A 19,075-nucleotide genomic window follows, 5' to 3' on the forward strand; every position below is an offset into this window, starting at 1 on the left:
CAGTACTAGGTTTATTGCCAAAGCCTCCAAGAAACTATTTTTAACAGTATTTTCCTTCCACTCTGCTCAAGGAAAAGTGGGCCATTTATATTCATTGTACCTTATAAATGTTTCCACCATAACAATCACTTCTGATTATAGTGGACTTTGTTTTCTGTTGAGTTTAATAGCAAGAGAAAAATGACACATGACACAAATTTAAATAACACTTTGCTCCCCTCCTTTCTCTTTTCTTTCTGAACTGCAATCCACTGTTTATGTTGAAGAATGACATTGTTTCCAAATCTTCTGAATTATTATTATTATTTTTTTTTCATTTTTTGGAAGGTGTAGAAAAGTAGATTAATGAGTTTGCTTTTCCACAGCACTGAACAACTGAGTTTTTCCTTGGGCTTTCAGATTCTTGACAGCTCAAATTGTCAGACCCAAAGTATTTGTAAGAAAAGTTTGACTTTAAGGGACAGGCAAATATCTGATTGCAAATACGCATTAGAAATTTTACTTGATAAAATCATATCCATGCTGTAATAACAATTTTAAGTACAATTTTCTAATCTAATTCCTTGGAGGATGTTTGTCTAGAGGGGTGGGCCTCACAGGCTGTATGTAGGTGTAACAGAGTCCTCTTCTGATTGTAAGTTACTTAACAAATAAAGAGAAGGGGGGAGCATTCAGGCATTCAGCATGACCCCAACTAGTCTGTTGTTACCTAACAAACTGGAGTTTTGCCATTGATTTTACAGAGAACAAAAATAGGCCACATTGAGCACATCTGAAAGTCACTTTCTTCAGCAAGCTCATTCTGAATATTGTGAAAACATTTTCTATGGAGACAAGGAGGATGCAGCCATCATCCTCTGCTAATTCTCCCTTGCTAACAGGGGTGTAGGAAAACACTAAAATGAAGGGCATGACCAGGAGTTTGCACATGTTTTGCACATGTTTTGGCAAGACCTTTATTCCTCTCTAGAGGTGTCTGGTTGAACCCGGTATTGTGACAGATATTATTTAACATGCTACATGTGAAATACATTCACATTTTCCTGCGATGTCCCACTTGTCCCAGGATCTGAACGTAGACCTAGTGTCCTTCTGCCTGCCTCGCATCCATCTGCCTATAGCCTGAATTAAATTTAAACTTCTGTTTGTGTGATGAGTGCTCAGCCCCAGCACCTACAAGTATTTAGCATGTGATCTGTGTTAGACTCCTCCTGTAACTCATTGTACATCAACAAACAGCCCTCTTTTGTTAGGGCAGAGTGTTCCCGCATAGCCTGGCACAAAGGTGAACACGAACCCCGGCTCTCCTCTCTCAGCCCTCCCACAAGCCACCCAAGATGGAGTTAGCCTTACGGAGTGGGCCCTCAGGACCCAGAATCACACTTGAAATGCTGGGAGATCTGCTTCGCCGCTTCTCTGCCTTTTGTGAGTACTCTGCTGTCTCCCAGATGCCTTTCTAATTGCTGTTGCCAATTCATGCTCCATCTGCAGATGCGGTTTGAAAAGCCCAGGAGGTCTGTGTTTCAGAAAAGAGCACTGTTGTGTACAAATGCTCATCCTGGGTTGTGCTGCTAATGACTTTAATTACCTTGAGACCAGCTCTGACTTTGGTCTGGCATTCTCACAACTAGCATCTCTCTCCTTCCTGCCTCAGTGCTTGCAAAATCTTTCAGGTTCCTCTATTCTGGCCTTTCAGGATCTGGTAAAACACATGTAGGTGAAGAAGCAGAGGTGCTAACAGCAGCCACCAGCTGCGCAGGAGGCTGCTGGGCCAGGGCTGCCTGTGCAATCCATCTTGCTTTCCTTCTCGCTCAGCTTCCCACATGGCCTCTGAGTGCAGGCCTCTGGCTGCTCTGCAGGTCCCAAACACTTCCTCTTGTCCAACACCACCAGCAGAGCTCTTCTCTCCTCATGCTCTGGGTTTGAGGACAGCCAGCAGCCCCCGGCACTGCCAAGCCAGCAGCCGAGGGGAGCAGTGCGGGTTCCTCTCCTCCTGCCCCCCTCACCTGCTCTCCTCACCTGTATCTCTCTCTTCAAATTGTCAGAGCAGACAGCATTCTTCAGGTTCAGTGATTATGTGGGGAAAAAGGTGAAATTTGGACAGAGATGAATGGGAAGGTGACCTCAGACAGCGTAAGACAGAATAAGAACATGAGCAGAAGAGTGTGATGCCCATAGTGACATCAGTTTTCTCACTCCAGACCATGCCGAGGTAGCCCCCATGAAACCAGCAAATTGCCACAGACTCAGAGGCGATGTAGCTTCCTGCAGTGCTTCTTTCCCTCATGGGCTGTTGCATCCATGCATATCGTGCATTTGGCAGCTTCCATCTTCCAGCTTGGGAATGGTTTAAAAGCACTGGCTTTGTGTTGCCCTGCACATGGTTATGCATTTCAGGCTGCCTTGGGACCATGGTCAAAACTCAGTATCATCTCCCAAAATGTGCTGCTGGCAGGCAGGTGAAGAGGAGAAAAGGCCAAAGCTGCTGAAATTTTCCTTTGGGTAGTTGCTTTGCAATGCAGGGCAAGAAGTGGCTCCTGGTTCCCTCCCAACCCCAGCCTGGGCAGAAAGACAAACCCCAGAGGCTTAACAGGAAAGGTATCACGCAGCCTTTATGGATAAGGCTGAAAGACTGGTAAAGTGACAGAATAGTTCTGCAAAAACCTTCAGTTTACAGGGAACACATTTCATCCGCCTGTGAATCACAGTGACTGGAGGTGGAGGGATGGATCCCATCAATGAAATCACTTTATTTCTGGCTGCTCCAGCATCCCCGGGAGCACTCCACGACAAGGATACACATTTAAGTCCCTGTGAGATGCAGTGATGTGCAGAAGGTTGTGCTTCAGGGAACACTATCAATTCAGGAAGCACCCAGCTCTAAACTACTCAATTTCCTTGGGGCCATCCTGCCCATCTTAGTGCATTTCTGATCAGCAGGGTCAGTCTGCTATTTCTCCTCTCCCTGGGGGAGTGCTTCCTGAAAGCCTTGAAGGTTTCCTTATGTCAGCTGATGAATTTCACTTTGGATTTGTGAAATTCATGCCATTATGCTCATAACCCTTGATGTGACTTCTGAGTATTGTTCTGGGAGCTGCAGCAAAGTCATTGAGTGCTCCCAGGGGAAAGCTCAGGGACAGATGCCAATTTAAAGGAGGCTGTGCTCTAAGCTAAAGGTTTTCAGACTGGGGAACAGGGGAACAGGCCTGGTCCTGCCCTCTCTGCTCATCCTGGACTCTAGAGGATTCCTTTCTTATCTACTTTGCTGGTGTAGTTCAAAAGTGTGCATGTGCTGGCAATTCCTTTGCAATACTACCATTTACTAATACTAATTTTCCATTAGAAAATAGAAATACCAGCATTTGCTAAACCGGATTGCACCTGGAGGACTGCCCTGTGTGACAGAGGATACAAGGAGCTGTGGTCAGCATTTTGGGATGAGGGCAACCTGGATCCTTGGCATGGGTGCTGTGCTGAACAACCAGGAAGGTTCACGTCACACCACCAGTGGCAGGAGTTGTGGTCCAGGTCACAGGACTGAGTCCGGTTCTCAACACTCCACACACACAAACATCAGCGATTTGGCAGAGGATGGGCTGGGACCTGCTGAAGTCAGAGCAGTGGTGATGGCTGGCAGGGTTTGCAGGGTCTGAGGGGCTGAACTGTAGAGCGAGAGCTATGAAATGCTCAGAAAAGAGCAGTGCTGCATTGCTGGGGGCATTGGCCTTTCCAGGGACACCGGCTGCTTCCCCAGAGAGAGCTGTGGCATCTCAAAGCCAGCGGTGATTTTACTGCCGGATCCTCCCGACAGTGCTGGAGTCCCTCATTCAAATGCACGGTGTAGGCAAAACTTGCCTGGGGCATAAGGGCTTTTACACTTGACTCTACAGGGCTGAATGATGCTCCAGGCAGTGCTTCTGGGTACTGTGCTTGCTCGCAGGTAGGTAAGAATCCACCACACCTGAGGCGCAGGAGCCAGGTGAAGGCTGCTGATGAAGCATCAGTGCTCTGAAGAGGAGGAATTCATGCTGCTAACAGGCTGAGATGGGCTTTGTGCAGTGACGGGGACGCAGGAGTGCAGCTGCCTGATGACCAAGCAAAGACACATGCCACGTCACTCGTGGACTGGGGCTGGTGACCTCAGCTGGGCTCCTGGGAAGCAGCATATGCTGCTCTACTCTTGAAGAAAGAGCAAGATAAAGACCTGAGGTCTTTTTCCCACACTGCATCATCTCTGAGCTGTTCCATTCACCTGAGGGATGAGGTGGAAACTGCTTGTGCGTGTTGGTCTCATTGCTCCTTTTTTTTTTTTTTTAAAACAAAACAAAACAAAACAAAACAAAACAAAACTCGTTACTCATGCTTAATTGTGCAAGTGGAAAGGCTCATTACAGGAACAGACAGGTGATGAGTTGCACTGCTGGCCTGGCCGCTTGCCAGGAGGGAGGGAATCGTGCAAGAGAAACTCAGCTCAGGAGCCCTCTTCTTTGCCACCGTCACCTGGATCCAGCAGAACCTCTGGAGTCCACCAGCCATCACCAAATGCCCTTTGACAAAGGACATGTAAGGACCTGACCAGCAGGGCATGAGACTTCTCCTCTGTGATCTCAGCCACAACCTTCCTACCTCCACAGATATGAGGGGAGCAGAGAAAATAAAACTGCAGGCTGATGCATTGGCCATGCACAGGCACCTCCTGCCAAGTGAGATGCTCTGTGTGACCCCTCTGTGTCTGGCTGCTGCACCAGTTCCCTTCCATAATGTGGAGGGAAGTTTGCAGTAGTGACCTGGACACTTCTAGTGACAGACCCAGCCTGTCCCTACCAAACCACCCTGCCCTGAGCTCCTGTTCTTCTCCCAGACTGCTGGGCATGCATCCTGCTGTGCTGTCAGGAGGTTCCTCTTGCTGCTTCTCACTGCCTGGGCTGCAGCAGGGAGCTTTGGCAGCACAACAGGACGCCTGCCAGAGACGTGCTGTGAGCTTGCTAACAAGGCTTTCCCTGAAAAAAGAAAAAAAAAAAAAAGCAAAAATAAGCACAACCCAAACACATTATCCCACTACAGCACATGCTGTGGAGAACTGAGAGCAGCTGCAGTTTCAAGGCATGTCATTCAATCTTTCAAATTAAAATAATCCAACCTATGAAAAATTATAAACAAAGGTGACACTGTGTGCCTCAGTGCATCCTCAGCCTCGAGGGGTGACTGATTGGAAAGTCCCCCCTCCCCCCCCCCCCCGTCCTGGACCTTCATGCATCCCCAGTGTCAATGCTACATGGCTAAGGCTGGAAGGCAAAGGGAAACCCTGCTGGGCATAACCATCCAGAAAGCTCTCTTCTCCTGTGTTGAAGCTGTGATGGCAGCTAGGAAGTAGTATTAAAAAACTCCACCACACGGATGGTGGTGTAGATCAGAGGTTTCTAGGGACACAGACGTTTTAGGGGGAGAGGAGGCACATCTGGGCGTTATGTGTCCTGAGCTCACCAATTGTCTTTTGCCACTCCATAGAACTTAGAGTGCTCCTTATTGATTTTCTGCAGTAAACTCAATACCCGAGACATTACTGTAGTTCAGAGGATGAAAACCAGAGCAGGAGAGTGCACACAGTGAGAGTGGCAAAGGTCCTGCCCTTGGCCATGGCTGTGATGGGCATTTAACAGCCCCCAAGAGGTCTCACTGCAGAGCAGAGCCCGAAGTACCAGCACAACCTGGAGAAACATCCTCAGCTGCCAAAATGCAGTGATGAGCACTCACAGCCAAAGAGCTGTGACAGCACCCATGCACAGTGTCTGAGATTCCCCCTTTCTTCCCATCCTTCTCCTTCCCTTTCAGCTTAGCTTGCTTTAATCTTGCTATCTGACTCCCTGGGAAATCTCGCCAGCTGTGATGCAAACATTAAGGGAATCCTTCCTCAGCAGAGCAACTTTCAGCAAGGCTCTGCTCACAAGAAGGCTTTCAAAAAGAAATGTAAATTAGCATCTGTGATTCGCAGCATGCCCCAGGCACCGGCTCCTTGACCCTTCCTCTCTCTATCCCTCCCTCGTCCTGCAGCACTTCCCTCGGCCTCTCTGGCAAAGGCAAAAGTCGGACCTTGAAGAAGTTCAGGGCCATTTCCCAGGTAATTGTGTTGACTTTGGAGTCCCAGTTCCTGGCTGTGCTAGTATGGAGCGTGAAATCAGGCTTCAGCAGTGTGGTCAGTGAGTATCGCTGTGTGAATTCATCGGCAGCAGTGAAATGACGCTTTGTGCTGTTACATAATGTGTGTTTCAGCCTTTTAAATTGCTCTGAAAACAGGACACAGTTCACAGGCAGAGATTCGAACAGCAAATTGTTAATGGGTTCGCTCTGTCTCCTGCCATTGTCCTGTCACCCTGTGCAGGTTTATAATTACAGGTGGGATTTTGACAGTGCAGGTTCCCTGTAATGGCAAAGGCAAACACTCCAATGTGAATCAGGGGAGGCTAAAATGACTTCACATAGCATATTTCTTAAGGATAGGCTTTCATGAGAAAAGAATTCCCTTCCCTCCCCTAAAAACAGCATAAACCCCATTGCGGTCGATATAGAAATACTCACCTCATCATACTGAAGAAGTGACACAGACTGGGAGAGAGCCCTGTTAACGTGTTAACAAAGGCAGAGCTCTTGGTCATCGGGCAGCAGTGAGGAGCTGCAGTTTTGGCTCCACTTTGCTGAAAAATAGGAGGGGTGCTGAGCCCTAGTTTCCTGAGCTCTTCCTCTCCCCACCATCCCCTTTGCCCAGCAGATCTGGACATCTCCAAACTGTTTTATGCCCAATTCTCTGTTGTGGTACCTGCAATACACTGAGTTCTTCTGCTCCTTGGGCCATAAAGCTTTGTAAGGCAACCTTTAGAAAAGTTTCGAGCAATGAAGACCTCTATCCAAAACCCTAGACCCACAGTGAGAAGGCAAAAGTAAGAATTTCTGACTAAAATCAGAAAAAGAGATGAATCTACAGCTTTCAGGTTGCCTCCCCCTCCCCTGCCAACTCCTGGCCAGGAGAAATCATGGCCAAGAATGCCCTATGAGCTTCATTTCTTACAAAAATAGCAATAAAGATCATTTTCCTTCCCTAATGCTCTCCAGGTTGCGTGCAGTGCAGCCTGATTATGAGAAAGAGCAGAAATTTATACATTTGAAACACTGTATCCTATTTTCTTCTAATGCCATTTTTATCTGCATTTTATTCAGCTTAATGAAAATGGAAATGAACTCAATGGTTCACCCAGTAATAGCCCTTTTCCAGCAGCAGAAATGGCTGGACCTGAATGTCCCACTTCTGCACTCCCATCAAGGGACGCTCTCTCTGCTTGCTTGCTATTTGCATTTGGGATATTTTCAGAGACAAATTAATATTCCAGTAAAGCTCTCCTGACACTTGGTAGTACTTGTTTGAGAGAGGAGATCCCACTCCTTCAAACACAAGCAGCAGCCGTGGCAGTGATGGACCACGTGCCTGGCCAAGGCACTGTCCAGGGGTGAGGATCTGCTCTTCCCTATCACAATTTGCCCCCAAAACAGTGTTTTGCTGATAGCAGTGAAGGAAAAAGCTTATCCAGGAAGGCATTAGGAGCCACTAAAGACTTCCCTGGTAAATGCCTCCAAGCATTTTACCTGAACTATGCATTTACCCCTGTCCTTGCTCCTGGCCATGCTGGCAGGCTCCATCTGAGCCCAAGGAATCATTTATGAGATATATACATATATAAATATATAAGTTCTACATCTTTTGCAGTATTTTTACAAGGATAAGGACATGACAACAGCAATTATGCACAAGACTGACAATAAATAGCCTCTCTGCAGTCACAGGAGGGATTTTTCAGAGAGACAGCTCTAAGCCCTTCTTACAGCCTGCACGGGACAGAGATTTAGCACCCCTGGGACCCAACACTCTTTAGCATTAACTGGCTTCAGACTTCCGGATGGTTCAGCCCTGTCTGCCCCTGTGTACAAACAGCCTCCGTCTCCTGTGTGTACATGAGAGCTAAATAATGGTTTTAAATTGCTTTTGAGATGTTAGACCTAGCAAGGTCCCATTGCTCCAGTGCAGTACTGCTACTCTGCAGCTGGGAAAGACAGTATTTAATTGCATAATCAATAAGGTAGGACAGTAAAAAAATCAGGCTTGTTAGAAAGTGAGGGTTAAAAACTTGTATGGGCTCAAAAATATATCAAAATTCCTTCTATTTCTCTCTGTTTTACCTTTGGTGAGTCTGTCCCAAGCTTTTCCAGCAACAAGCAAACTGAAGTTTGTACACTATTACAAGGAACTGTAATTTTAAGGAGAAAAAAGGGTAATTATTGCAGGACTCACAGCAAAATCAAAAAGATTATGTTCTAAATACTTAGTTGGTAGATGATCAAAGAGAAGGTAGTGGCATTTTCTACACATTTCTTCCTCAATTTTATCAAATAAGTTTATTTTGATTATTTTACTTGTAGACTGCAGGGCAGATGTTGTAAGGGTAACCAAAGAACATGTAGAAAAAGGGCAGCAATTTCTGAGTATCTGCCTGAAAGTCTTTAATAGTACCTGGTTCTTGCTTTGGAAATCAGGTCTGTTAAGGTGGCTTCAGCTGACATCTGAAAATGCACACACACACACACCCCTTCACTCCATCATGTGGATTAACAATATTTGCCTGGGGATTTAATCAGAGATGAGAGAAGGGTTTGGCAGGAGCCTGTCACTCTGTGGCTGCCTCTGCTCCCTGTTTTCCTCTTTAGCTTAGCTCTGAACACAGCTTCTCCTGTCAGCTCTGCTTTCCCACCTTCTGAAGTCAGCAGCATCCCTGGGAGGCTCAGAGATCTGCGATTTGCCCATGGAGGGAAATCATGAATCCCCTCATTTGGAGCCTGTCCTTTGCAACCTGGCAAGGGAGAAGCAAGGCAGCATCAGGTCTACATTTTGTTTCAGGTTGCTCTCAATTTGTAAAACTGTTGGAGGATTTTCTGCTATTTTACAGGATTTGTAATCCCTTTGCAGGGGACAAATATGTAAATACACTTCTGGACTTACAAAAGAGTCAGATGTTCTGGTGAAATCCCATGATTAAAACAAGCAGCTTCTCAGTCTGGATTCTGATGTCAAGATTTACCAGCAGATCTTACCAGTCTGATGTGAGATGCAGACTAAGACTTCCAGCAATGCGGTTTTCTGCATCTAAACCGCAGCCTAACCACAACAGACAGGATGATTGACTAAATATTCCTTTCTCCTTCTTCTTCTTCTTCCTTTTTTTTTTTTTTCCTCCTACAAATGATGCTTCAACTTTGCATTTTTACCCTGCTTTTTAAAGAGACGCAACACCAGTCAAACAGCAAGCATCTGCCCCATCCTGGTCTCAATTAAAGGCTCAGCCATAGGTGGCCTCTCCAGTCCCCCCAGTTTGGCTCTGCAATGGGAGGAAGCCAGCACAGGAGAGCATCCCCAGAGCTGCCAAAATGTAAAATGAGGGATCCCAAAAGGAAAAAGATCACTTCATGCACTGATGTGGCACTAGCAGCCAAGGGGGAAGGTGATGTGAACACAAGGAAGAAGATTGATATGAAATCATTATTTTTATTTTTGAGGAGGTGTAGGCAGCCTAAGGATAAAATATAATCCTGTCCCTCCAGTATTTAATTACAACTAGTGATTTGAGGACTCCTCCTTTCATATTGCCCCTTGGAGACATCATACCGTGCCCGCTCTCCTAAACAGGAGTTCATAATTCTGGCAAGGCTCTCTCCAAAATGGGTCACTTCTTCAAATAATGAGCATGGAGCTGTTTTCAGTGACTGCTGTTACAGGACAAGGGCATTTATGTTTTCACACAGCTGGGAGTAAGATATGAAGTGTTCCAGCATTTAGGTGTAAATGGTGTTTCACATGCCTGCAGGCTGAAATGTGGAATTTCATCAGAAAATAAACAACAACAACAACAAAAACCTGAGACTGGCAGTGCAGAGATAGAAAAGCACCTGCATGCTGAGAAGGAAGAACAGAGAGAAGGAAAAGTGTCCCCAGAAGAGAACAAGCTACATTTGTTAAATACATTAAAATTTGTATTTTCTGATATGTTCTGTATCCATTCAGCTTAGTGTGGCAGCAAGGAGCAGCGCGGCATACTGTTTATGTTCAGCCTTTGTAAATCCCAGCACAATGGAAACACTTCCATTTAGTCGTAGATCCCCCTATCTGCCTGCTCTTGGCTATGCAGTGTGTTTGGGTATCTGCAGCTTCCCTGGAGGTTTGATGCAGCACCCACATCTGAACGTGAGTCCTCCTGAGCACCTGGCTGCATTACAAAGCCTCAGCCCCAGAGTCACATTTATGTTTAGAGAGAGGAGAGCAATCAGTTCCTGCCTTCTGAGTTCCTGTAGAGCAAACATGCCACCAAACTGGCAGGCTCATGTTCCTCACTGTGGCTTGCAGGTCACGCAGCACTTCCCACAAAGCTGCCCATCCCTGTGCAGCACCAGCCAGAGAGAGGTTTGCTGCTAACCACCTCGGAAAGTATAAAACCAGGGTAAAAAAATAGGGGGCAGGCAAAAAAGTTCCATTCCCAGCAGACTTCAGCCCCACTGACTCCGTCCTTGGCACAGGTGCTTGGGGCTGTGGTAGGTACCCGACCACGTACAACAGCTCTGGGGACAAACATCTCCTGAACATCAGGCTTCAGAACCTTTCTGCCAGCCCATTTCATATGGTGCAAACATGGCCCTTGAGAAGAAATCCCTGCCAACTGCAACAAATTTTTCCTGCCAAGTCTCCCCTAGCTCGCATTAAGCCCCAGGTTCAGAGATTGGCCAATGTACTTAAGTTGTCGCTAAGATATAATGATCAGCGAGTGCTGAGTTATTTCTGTAGCTTAATGGCAGTTGTTTCCTATCAAGACTATAGGTAAAATTGATCTTATTCTGCATTAATGTGAAAGCTGCTGTGTTAAGAAAGAAAACCAAGAGCTGTACTAAAAATAAAGTGGATGACGGACAGACTTACAACTGTCACAAACAAAACAGAAGCCTGCTGCTATCTGTGGACCCTCCGTACTGCTCCAAGCAGAGCTATTATTGGCAACGGCAATTTGGCTCTTTCAGGTTCCCATTTGGGAACTTTATTTTAACAAAATATGAGGAAAAAATGGATTTTCTTCAGAATTGTTGGCATTTTCCAGGAAATATAGAGATGTGAAAGCTGCCAGTTCGGAATTACATTTCAGTGTGCTGATGGAGAGAGCGCAGCAGGGCTTGCAGAAGTGAGACGGGAAGCCCATTTCCCAGCGACACGAAGTTTGGAGTTTGCTGCCATGGTGTCCAGACCCCGGTTAAACACTTGCTTATAAAATCAGGCATTTCTGATACTTTCTTTTACTGCTAATAAGGCTGCTTCTCAGAGCATCCCAGAGGTACTCCAGAGTGTAGCTGGCTGAGTCTCACTGGTGACACATGAGAAGGTGCCCAAGATATCCACAGAAGACAGAATACCAGGCACTGTTGGAGGAACCCATCCCATAGGAGTTATTCCAGCTCCCACCTCTCAGTGGGTGGAGGTGCAAAGTCTTCCAGCCTCTCCTGGATCTGGAGAGACGTATTTCTCCTTCTTTTAGCACAGAAACAACATTTCATTCCTTGCGCCCTTTTTATTTTAGAAACTCTGCTTGATAAATCACTAGAGGGCCTCATTAACTGCAAGGATTTGTCAGTTTTCCCAAAGCAATCAGGGTGTTAGTTAGACTGAAGGAGCAAATGGAAAACTGAAATGGAAGCCAAGCACAGCCTTATTAATCCTCTGTTATGGATCAACATTTGTCAACTCTATTGAAGTTTGTTGTACCAAATAGAGCCCAGGAGACCACTCAATTATTTTATCTCTGAGCAATCAAGATTCTGCTCTTTTAGGTCAATCTGTTGGTACAGAGAAAAAATTTTGGATAAAAGATTAACAGTAGAAAATCCACTGCTTTTTGTTTAAGGGTCTTTTAGAGGAAAAAAATAAATAAATTACTTTCCTTTCCAAATGTTCCACCCAAAGGAAGTGAGAGTTTGTTGAAGTCAGCATCAGCAAGGGGCTCCCCAGCATCATCAGGGATCCTCTCTCCATCACTTCCCAAGCCAGATGATTGCAGAGGGATCAATCTGCACTTTTACCCCAAAAGACATGGCTAATGCTATAAGTTAATACACCAAGAGATGTCCAATGAAGAAAGACTGGTGACTGTTATGCTGCATTAAAAAAAAAACAAAACACTGTTAAGGTACAAAAAAGGTGTAGGCTACAAAAAGCATGATCCACCCTCAGGTCTTAACAATGTGCAAGTGAAGTGTATTCAGTAGGAGAAAGGAATTTTTTGTTCATTTGTAGCTATTTTTCTGTAGCTCATAATTCGTCTGCAGAAGGCACATACATCAGATATCAGTAGATGCACAAGTCTGGAAGAGCTTTTAAAAGTGTTACAGAAAGGTACAGGACACAAGAGGAACTGGGTTATAAATTTCCCATATTCAGGGACACTTACATTTAACTTGAAACTTGTAGCTTCTACTTCTGACCTTAAAAAAGGCATGTGAGTCTGAAAATGTGTCCTTTAAAGTAAGAATATCTGTTAGCGTAATAAAAAATACTGCCTTTCCCTGAAAGCCTTCCTTTCACATCCTCATGACTAGAATGATATGAACGCTTGGGAATGGAAACCACAGCCCAGGCTACACCGTGCCCTACAGAGGCATCATGACATCCAAACACACTTCCCTGTGCTGGGACTCATCTAGACAACTTGGGCCCAGGTGGCACCATGGACTTCAGCCACCAACCATCGGCTGCTGGGATGATACACTGAGCCTCTGCTGAAGTCTGCTTTGTCACAACCGGACTCCTGGCATTATTTAAGGAGGACTCGTGAAAGCCAGGGTACACAGAGTACAGAAACTGCTGTCAGACATCTTGATTGCCTGTACAGGAAGACCTACCCCTAAATTCGGAGTTCAGTTATTCTAATTTATTTGCAGGTTTAGTTATCCTCTGGTTGGACAACTTGCTAGAACGCCTAAGATGATTCAAATATTTGTCTAAAAAAATGGCAGTGAATGGAAAATGCAGTTACCAAACTGTTACCTTCAGTTTCAGGATACCATTTGACAAGCTGAAGAGCTGAAGACTAGATGGGGGAGAAAGATTTGGAAAAAAAAAAAAAAGCCCAACAAACCAAAAATCACATGATAAATTGTTTTCAGTGAATGATCCCACCAATTCGTACAGCTCCTCTTCACTGTTATAGAAGATTGAAATTGTGTATTGTGATTAATTTATCCTGTGAGTCATGTTCAGTGACTTAAATCACTAGCTTCCCCCCTTCTCCTATCATTTCAGCAAATTTAATTCTTTTTTTTTTTTTTTTTTTGTTCAGGAATCGTTCCTGATTTCTGAAATTTCATCCCTTACTCGTAGCTGTTGAATGAATGGACTAAATTAATGCATTTTCACCTCTGGTCTGTTGACTCAGTGCTCTTTCATCATAATGGCAGGCTGACCTTCTGGGCCACATGGACTGCCTTATCCCTTGATCTAATGACTGAGATGTTTTAAAGAGGAGAAAAACAAGTACAGTTAAAATTAATTTGTCCATCTAGATAATTTAAACAGTTAATGAGGCATACACTGGGTGTCTTCTATCATATTTCCAGATATTTCATCAGAATAACACTGGGGCTGAAGCAAAAACAAATGTCAGAGCCAGTTCTTTGGGCACCAGTTGAGCCCACTCGCATGCCCCACTGTGTAGGAGTGACCTAGGGACATTCTATGAAATGGCTTTCTATGAAATGCTGGTTCAGTGGAGAAGGTGGTTTGATACCTGCCCCCCTTTCTGAGCACAGTTTTTTTTTTTTTTTTTTGGTGTGTGTGTGTGTGTGTGTGTGTGTGTGTGTATCCTCCAATGCACTTTCCCACAGCTCCATGAGGGCTGCACCAGACACTGCCCAGATCAAACTCTGCAGCAAGGACACTTTGCCTCCCTGTGCCTCTGCTCCCACGCAAACCTGCTGTAGGAAACCCCTCATGTTCATCTCCCCCAGCGAGGGGCAGCAGGGTGCTGCATGGTGCTGACACAGCTTTTCCTGGCAGTGATGGATCAGGGGCAGCAGCTGTGTATTGAAATTGCCAGCACAGATCAGCGCCCAACCCAGCAGCTGCCCATAGCAGTCACTGCTCCAGGTCTCAAGGACAAGCCTCTCCCTCTTGTTCCAAGCATGTAACTTGTAAATGATCTGTAAAGGAAGGGCTGGAAGTGAGGTCCAAGGCCTCACCGCCCTCCTTGTGAAAAGTTTCTTCCTTGTTTCAAAAGGATATAAGGAAGGGTGGTAAAGAGGAAAGTTGATGGTGAGGAAAGCTGATGGTGGACCTTCCAGGTCTGAACATGCAAGCAATTGGCCAGCAGGTGAAACGCCCCATCAGATGATGCAGCATGAGGTGCCTGAGAAGAGCAATCCTAATTTTACATATGCAGGAATGGGGTGTACCCTGCTCTTGGCCACTGAGGACCAGCATGAAGCTTAGAAATGTTTATAAGAAAATTTCAGGCCAGGACTCATCTAGGTGTCTGTGTGTGCATGCGAACTGCAAGTTCAGTTTAGAGCCAAGAGGAGGATTTAAGCATGAGAAGTCTTTGTGGTGCAAGATTTGGTTTTGAAAAAAAAACCCTCTGCATTATGGGTGGTGTAAGGAAGTATGTGTGCAGGAGCCACCCAGAGATGTTTGGTGTTTCGGGGAAGCATGAGAAAGCCAGATACCACTCCCGTTCCCTGAGACACCTGCTTGCACCTCAGGCTCTGTCTGTGCTGGAAACACTTTCCTGCTATTGGAAACCTGCTCCAGTCTGCTGGCAACATGCATGCACTGATGTGAGGGCCTCTCTGTACCACCGCAGTAAACCCATCTCCAGAACTACCACAAAGAATACAACTGTCACTGATACAAAAGCCTCCCTGAGCTTTGGGTGTCCTCCCTCTCTGTGGCGAGCATCTCTGTGGCGAGCCTCTGTCCCCAAAACACATCAGCCGTGGACTCTCCCTTTCATCACCAGCCACTGCGGCTTTCAGCATCAAAAGGAAGATCCGTGTTCATCTGCTTCTGAGACATGCTTCCCAACCCTGGTATGGAAAGCATTGCAACGGCACAGCACAGTCACAACATGAGAGGTGAGTTTCGGGCCCCGACACTGGATTCCTGGGATTAGTCAATTATGGTAGCCTTAATATTTAATGAAGAGTAACTAGTTGGCTTTCTTATTGCAGAGATAAGTCGAAAAATGAAACTGTGTGTATTGGAAAGGCCCAGAAAGCTGGAGGCAAATAAATATTTTTATTTTAAACCACATGATTTTTTTAAAGCCATTTCCGTGTTGCCTCTGTATGCCAATGCTATGAGCAGGAAGGCCTGGTGGCCCAATTCATTGCTGCATCACTGTGGGGCCGTGCTGGGAGAGCTCTGCAGGAGCTCACAGACCTGCACGGGTATAACTGCGGCATTGCAGGCTGCCCAGTGGAGCCTCTTGTTTCTGAGTCTCAGGCGTGGTTTGCTTTGCCCAGCCCCCGAGAAGCCCTGGCAATACTCGTACGTGGACTCTCAAATATCCCGTAAAATAACCTCTTCCAAAGAAGTATCCCTCAGGACTCCTATCTGGGTCTCACTTTATGCAATTTCAGATAGTCAGAGAGCTTTACACGCTACATTGCTCTCAGAAATAGAATTCTCCTAAAACACAGCTTTAAGCAGCAAGTATTTTAGTGTCTAGAATTATGCTAACCGCTGCTCATCTAAATTATTATATTAACTGGAAAGGGGGAGCACACACAATTTAACAGGGGAGAAAGAGCAACAAATCTGAGAAGAAAAATTGGAGCTCCACAGAGAGAAGAAAGCCAGGAATCTAGTGACGATAAATGCTTTGCTGGAATTAAAGAATCTTTTATTGGAGGAATTTCAAAGCTTTTTCTTCTCAGGGTACATGTTCTGGAAGGCGATGCAGGGATCTGCTAGGGAGAAGCACGCTGACAGGGGCCTAGACATGAGAGCTGTCGCTGAAACCTTGCAGTGATGGAAAGAGGTTTGGATAGACCTCAAAACCACGCCATACATCACCAAAACAATTCGTGCTCCGTCCTGCCTGGGGAAAGCCTTCCCTGCCAAAAGGATGAGTGTCTGCTGGATCTCCTTCCCCCGCCTACACCAGGCTGTGCACAGCTAATAATTTAGATCTGAGCACATTGATCTGAGCACACTGTTTCCCCCCAAGGTTGCTCTTTCAGAGATCAAACGCAGCTCTGCAGCCAGCACTGCCAGTGGAAGAGAAGCCTCACTTAAGCCTCCCCAGTCAGAGGACAGAAATAATATTAAAAACATGTATATGAAAAGAGTTAATGAGTCCTGCATTTGCTAATTCAGCGGGAAAAGTTTTTCTGTGATCAAAGCAAAGCAAATGGGAATCACAGCTCCTGGGTCTGCTACCTGGCCTCCCTTTAGCTCACTCTCGCTCACTGGGCCATAGTCTTTAGCCATCTGAGGACTTTGCTTTCTCCTCTGGAAACAGAAATATACGTGCGCGTATACATGTAAATATAGTGTGTGTGTGCCTGTATGTACATCATGTTTATAAGCATATTTTACAGAGTGTTGTGAGCCAAATAATGAACCCTTTTAAAGTGTTTTGAAATCTTTTTTTTGACAGCAGCTGAAGCAATGCAGAACATTATTAGCCATTTCAGAACTCTTTTTTGCAGAGCATGCAAGGAGCTGTTAAATAAACAGAGTGAAATACAGTAACACATTGTAATTTACATTTCTTTTGGAGAGAGAAAACTCAACTTTATTTACTCAATGTTTTTGCTTTGAATATAAAAATACCAGTTACAGAAATGTTTCCTTGTTACTGTAAAGCATGTTGTCTGAGATCTCAGCAGCAGTGGAAGGTATATTTATCATGTAACAGCAGTAGGAATAGCTAACACATACATAAACCTCCTTAAGTCCCAAAGTAAACTCAAGAAAAGAGACCCTGTAAACACTATGAGAAGACAATACTAATTCATAAAGTTCTTCAACCCATGTAATGCCTACGTGCATGTATTGGTTTCTTATTGTATTGATTATATTGCAGTGATAAAATATAAATTCAGTATACTCAGCAACGACAACTTTACTGCCTTATTGTGCTGATCATTACAGAAAGTATAAATTGGGTCATAATTCTGTAGAGTCATCAGAAAACCATGTGCAACTCCAAGTTATTCTTTTGAAATAACGCTTATGAGATCTTCGGGAGAAGATCAATATAGATGTGTGTGTCTATCAAACGGTGTGGAGGGCTCTGATATCTGATACACACACACACACTCAGGTTACCCCTTTGCTCTCCTGTGCAGTCAGGTTCCTGGTGCACACGTGCACTGCTGTACACAGACCGATGGCCACATGGTGCGTCTAATCTTCCCTGCTCCTGCAAGTGGCTGTTTATCCAGGCAGACAGAGCAAGAGAAGCTCTGGATATTTATCACTTATTTCTTTCTGTCCCTTAATCTCCAGCTTATAAGGCCTAGGTCAGCATCCTTCCCAGTGTGCAGACACTCCTGTTTGTACAGAGACAGCTTCAAAGGCTGGGCTGGCCTAGGGAATCACATTGCTTCTCCCTGCCATATATAGGAAGCCTGAAATGGGAACGTACAAAATCCTGGGGCTGGGCAGACACCTCCACCTCTGCCTACTGACCGTGTGCACTGCCTGTCCTGGAGACCAGCGCTGCCCAGGGCAGTGGCTGGGGTGCTGAGCCAGGGGTTCCAGGAGGGGAATGGAGAAACCCTCACGTCCCCAGTGTGTAAGCACAGCGCCTGCCTTCACTTCCAAGACCCTCACTCCCAGTGCTAAAAAAGACAGTTTTTACTTTGCAATCCCTTAACGTGGCTGTGCAAAGGCAAAACAGGATCTGTGCAGAGAGTGCACCAGGAGTGAGCTGCTGTGAGTGTGTAGAACATTGCCTGTGGGGAGGTGGGGACAGAGCAGTAAATGTATGGAAAGCATGGGTTGTAATTGACAATGGGTTGTAATTATTTTAGCATCATATGTGGTCAGATTCCACCAAGCCATGTGTAAAGTAAGGGTCACTCTTCTGCCAGAAAGTCTTATGGAGAAACAGAATGGACTGGAAAAAAAGTGAATGGCAACTGAGTGCAGGCATCTAAAGATGCTTACTGGGGAGATTCCCAAAGACAGCATTTCACTGCTTTCTACAAGAGGTCAGACCCTTTGTCACCACTTTTCGAAGCAACTGTAGCAGGAGGCAGCGCTTGCAATGCCTGGACCTGAGTCCTTCTGGGGAGTCCATGAGACTTGCACCCGGAGGTGCTTCACTCTCCTACAAACAGCTAACATGACCCAGATACCACCAGAGCCAAGAAAACATCAAGCCAGCTGGTCTGCACTCATCAGCCCTTCTGAATAGCTTCAGCACTCTGCCTCCAGAGAAGAGCTGAGCTTCATGAGACTTTCAGGAAGCAGCAGCAGCCCTGTTCTGAGAGCTAGGAAAGGGATTGACAAATTTCCTCTGTGTCTATTTGCTTTAACCTCTCATTTCCAACCCCCCAGTGTCTGGGGGATAGAACAACCAGCAGGTCTGCATTTCCCCAGGAAGATGCACTGGTGTGCTGAGGGCTCAGGCACCAGCCCTTACCCTTCTCTGGCTCCCTCTGTCCTTGTGTGTGTTCCCACCCTCAGAGAAACATCAATAAGACAGCCAAGGACAGGACCATAATGCTGTTTACAGTGGTGGATAATCGCAATAATAAATATTTAATCCCCTCATTTTTGAAACACTGGCAGAATTTGATAAAAACATGATTCAGTGAGCTGAGGAAACAGGGGAGGACACAGGACCAAAGCACTCTGAGAACACTATCAGTTTCTATTTTGTGTTCTGCACACCAACAGCTACATCTAGAAATGATTCCTGGGCATGTGATCTTGGAGCCCCCCTGGATCCCACATAAGAAATCCTTGCTGGAACGGGAAAAGCATGCTGGG

This window comes from Oxyura jamaicensis, chromosome 20 (assembly GCF_011077185.1).
Source record: "Oxyura jamaicensis isolate SHBP4307 breed ruddy duck chromosome 20, BPBGC_Ojam_1.0, whole genome shotgun sequence".
Classification (NCBI taxonomy): domain Eukaryota; kingdom Metazoa; phylum Chordata; class Aves; order Anseriformes; family Anatidae; genus Oxyura; species Oxyura jamaicensis.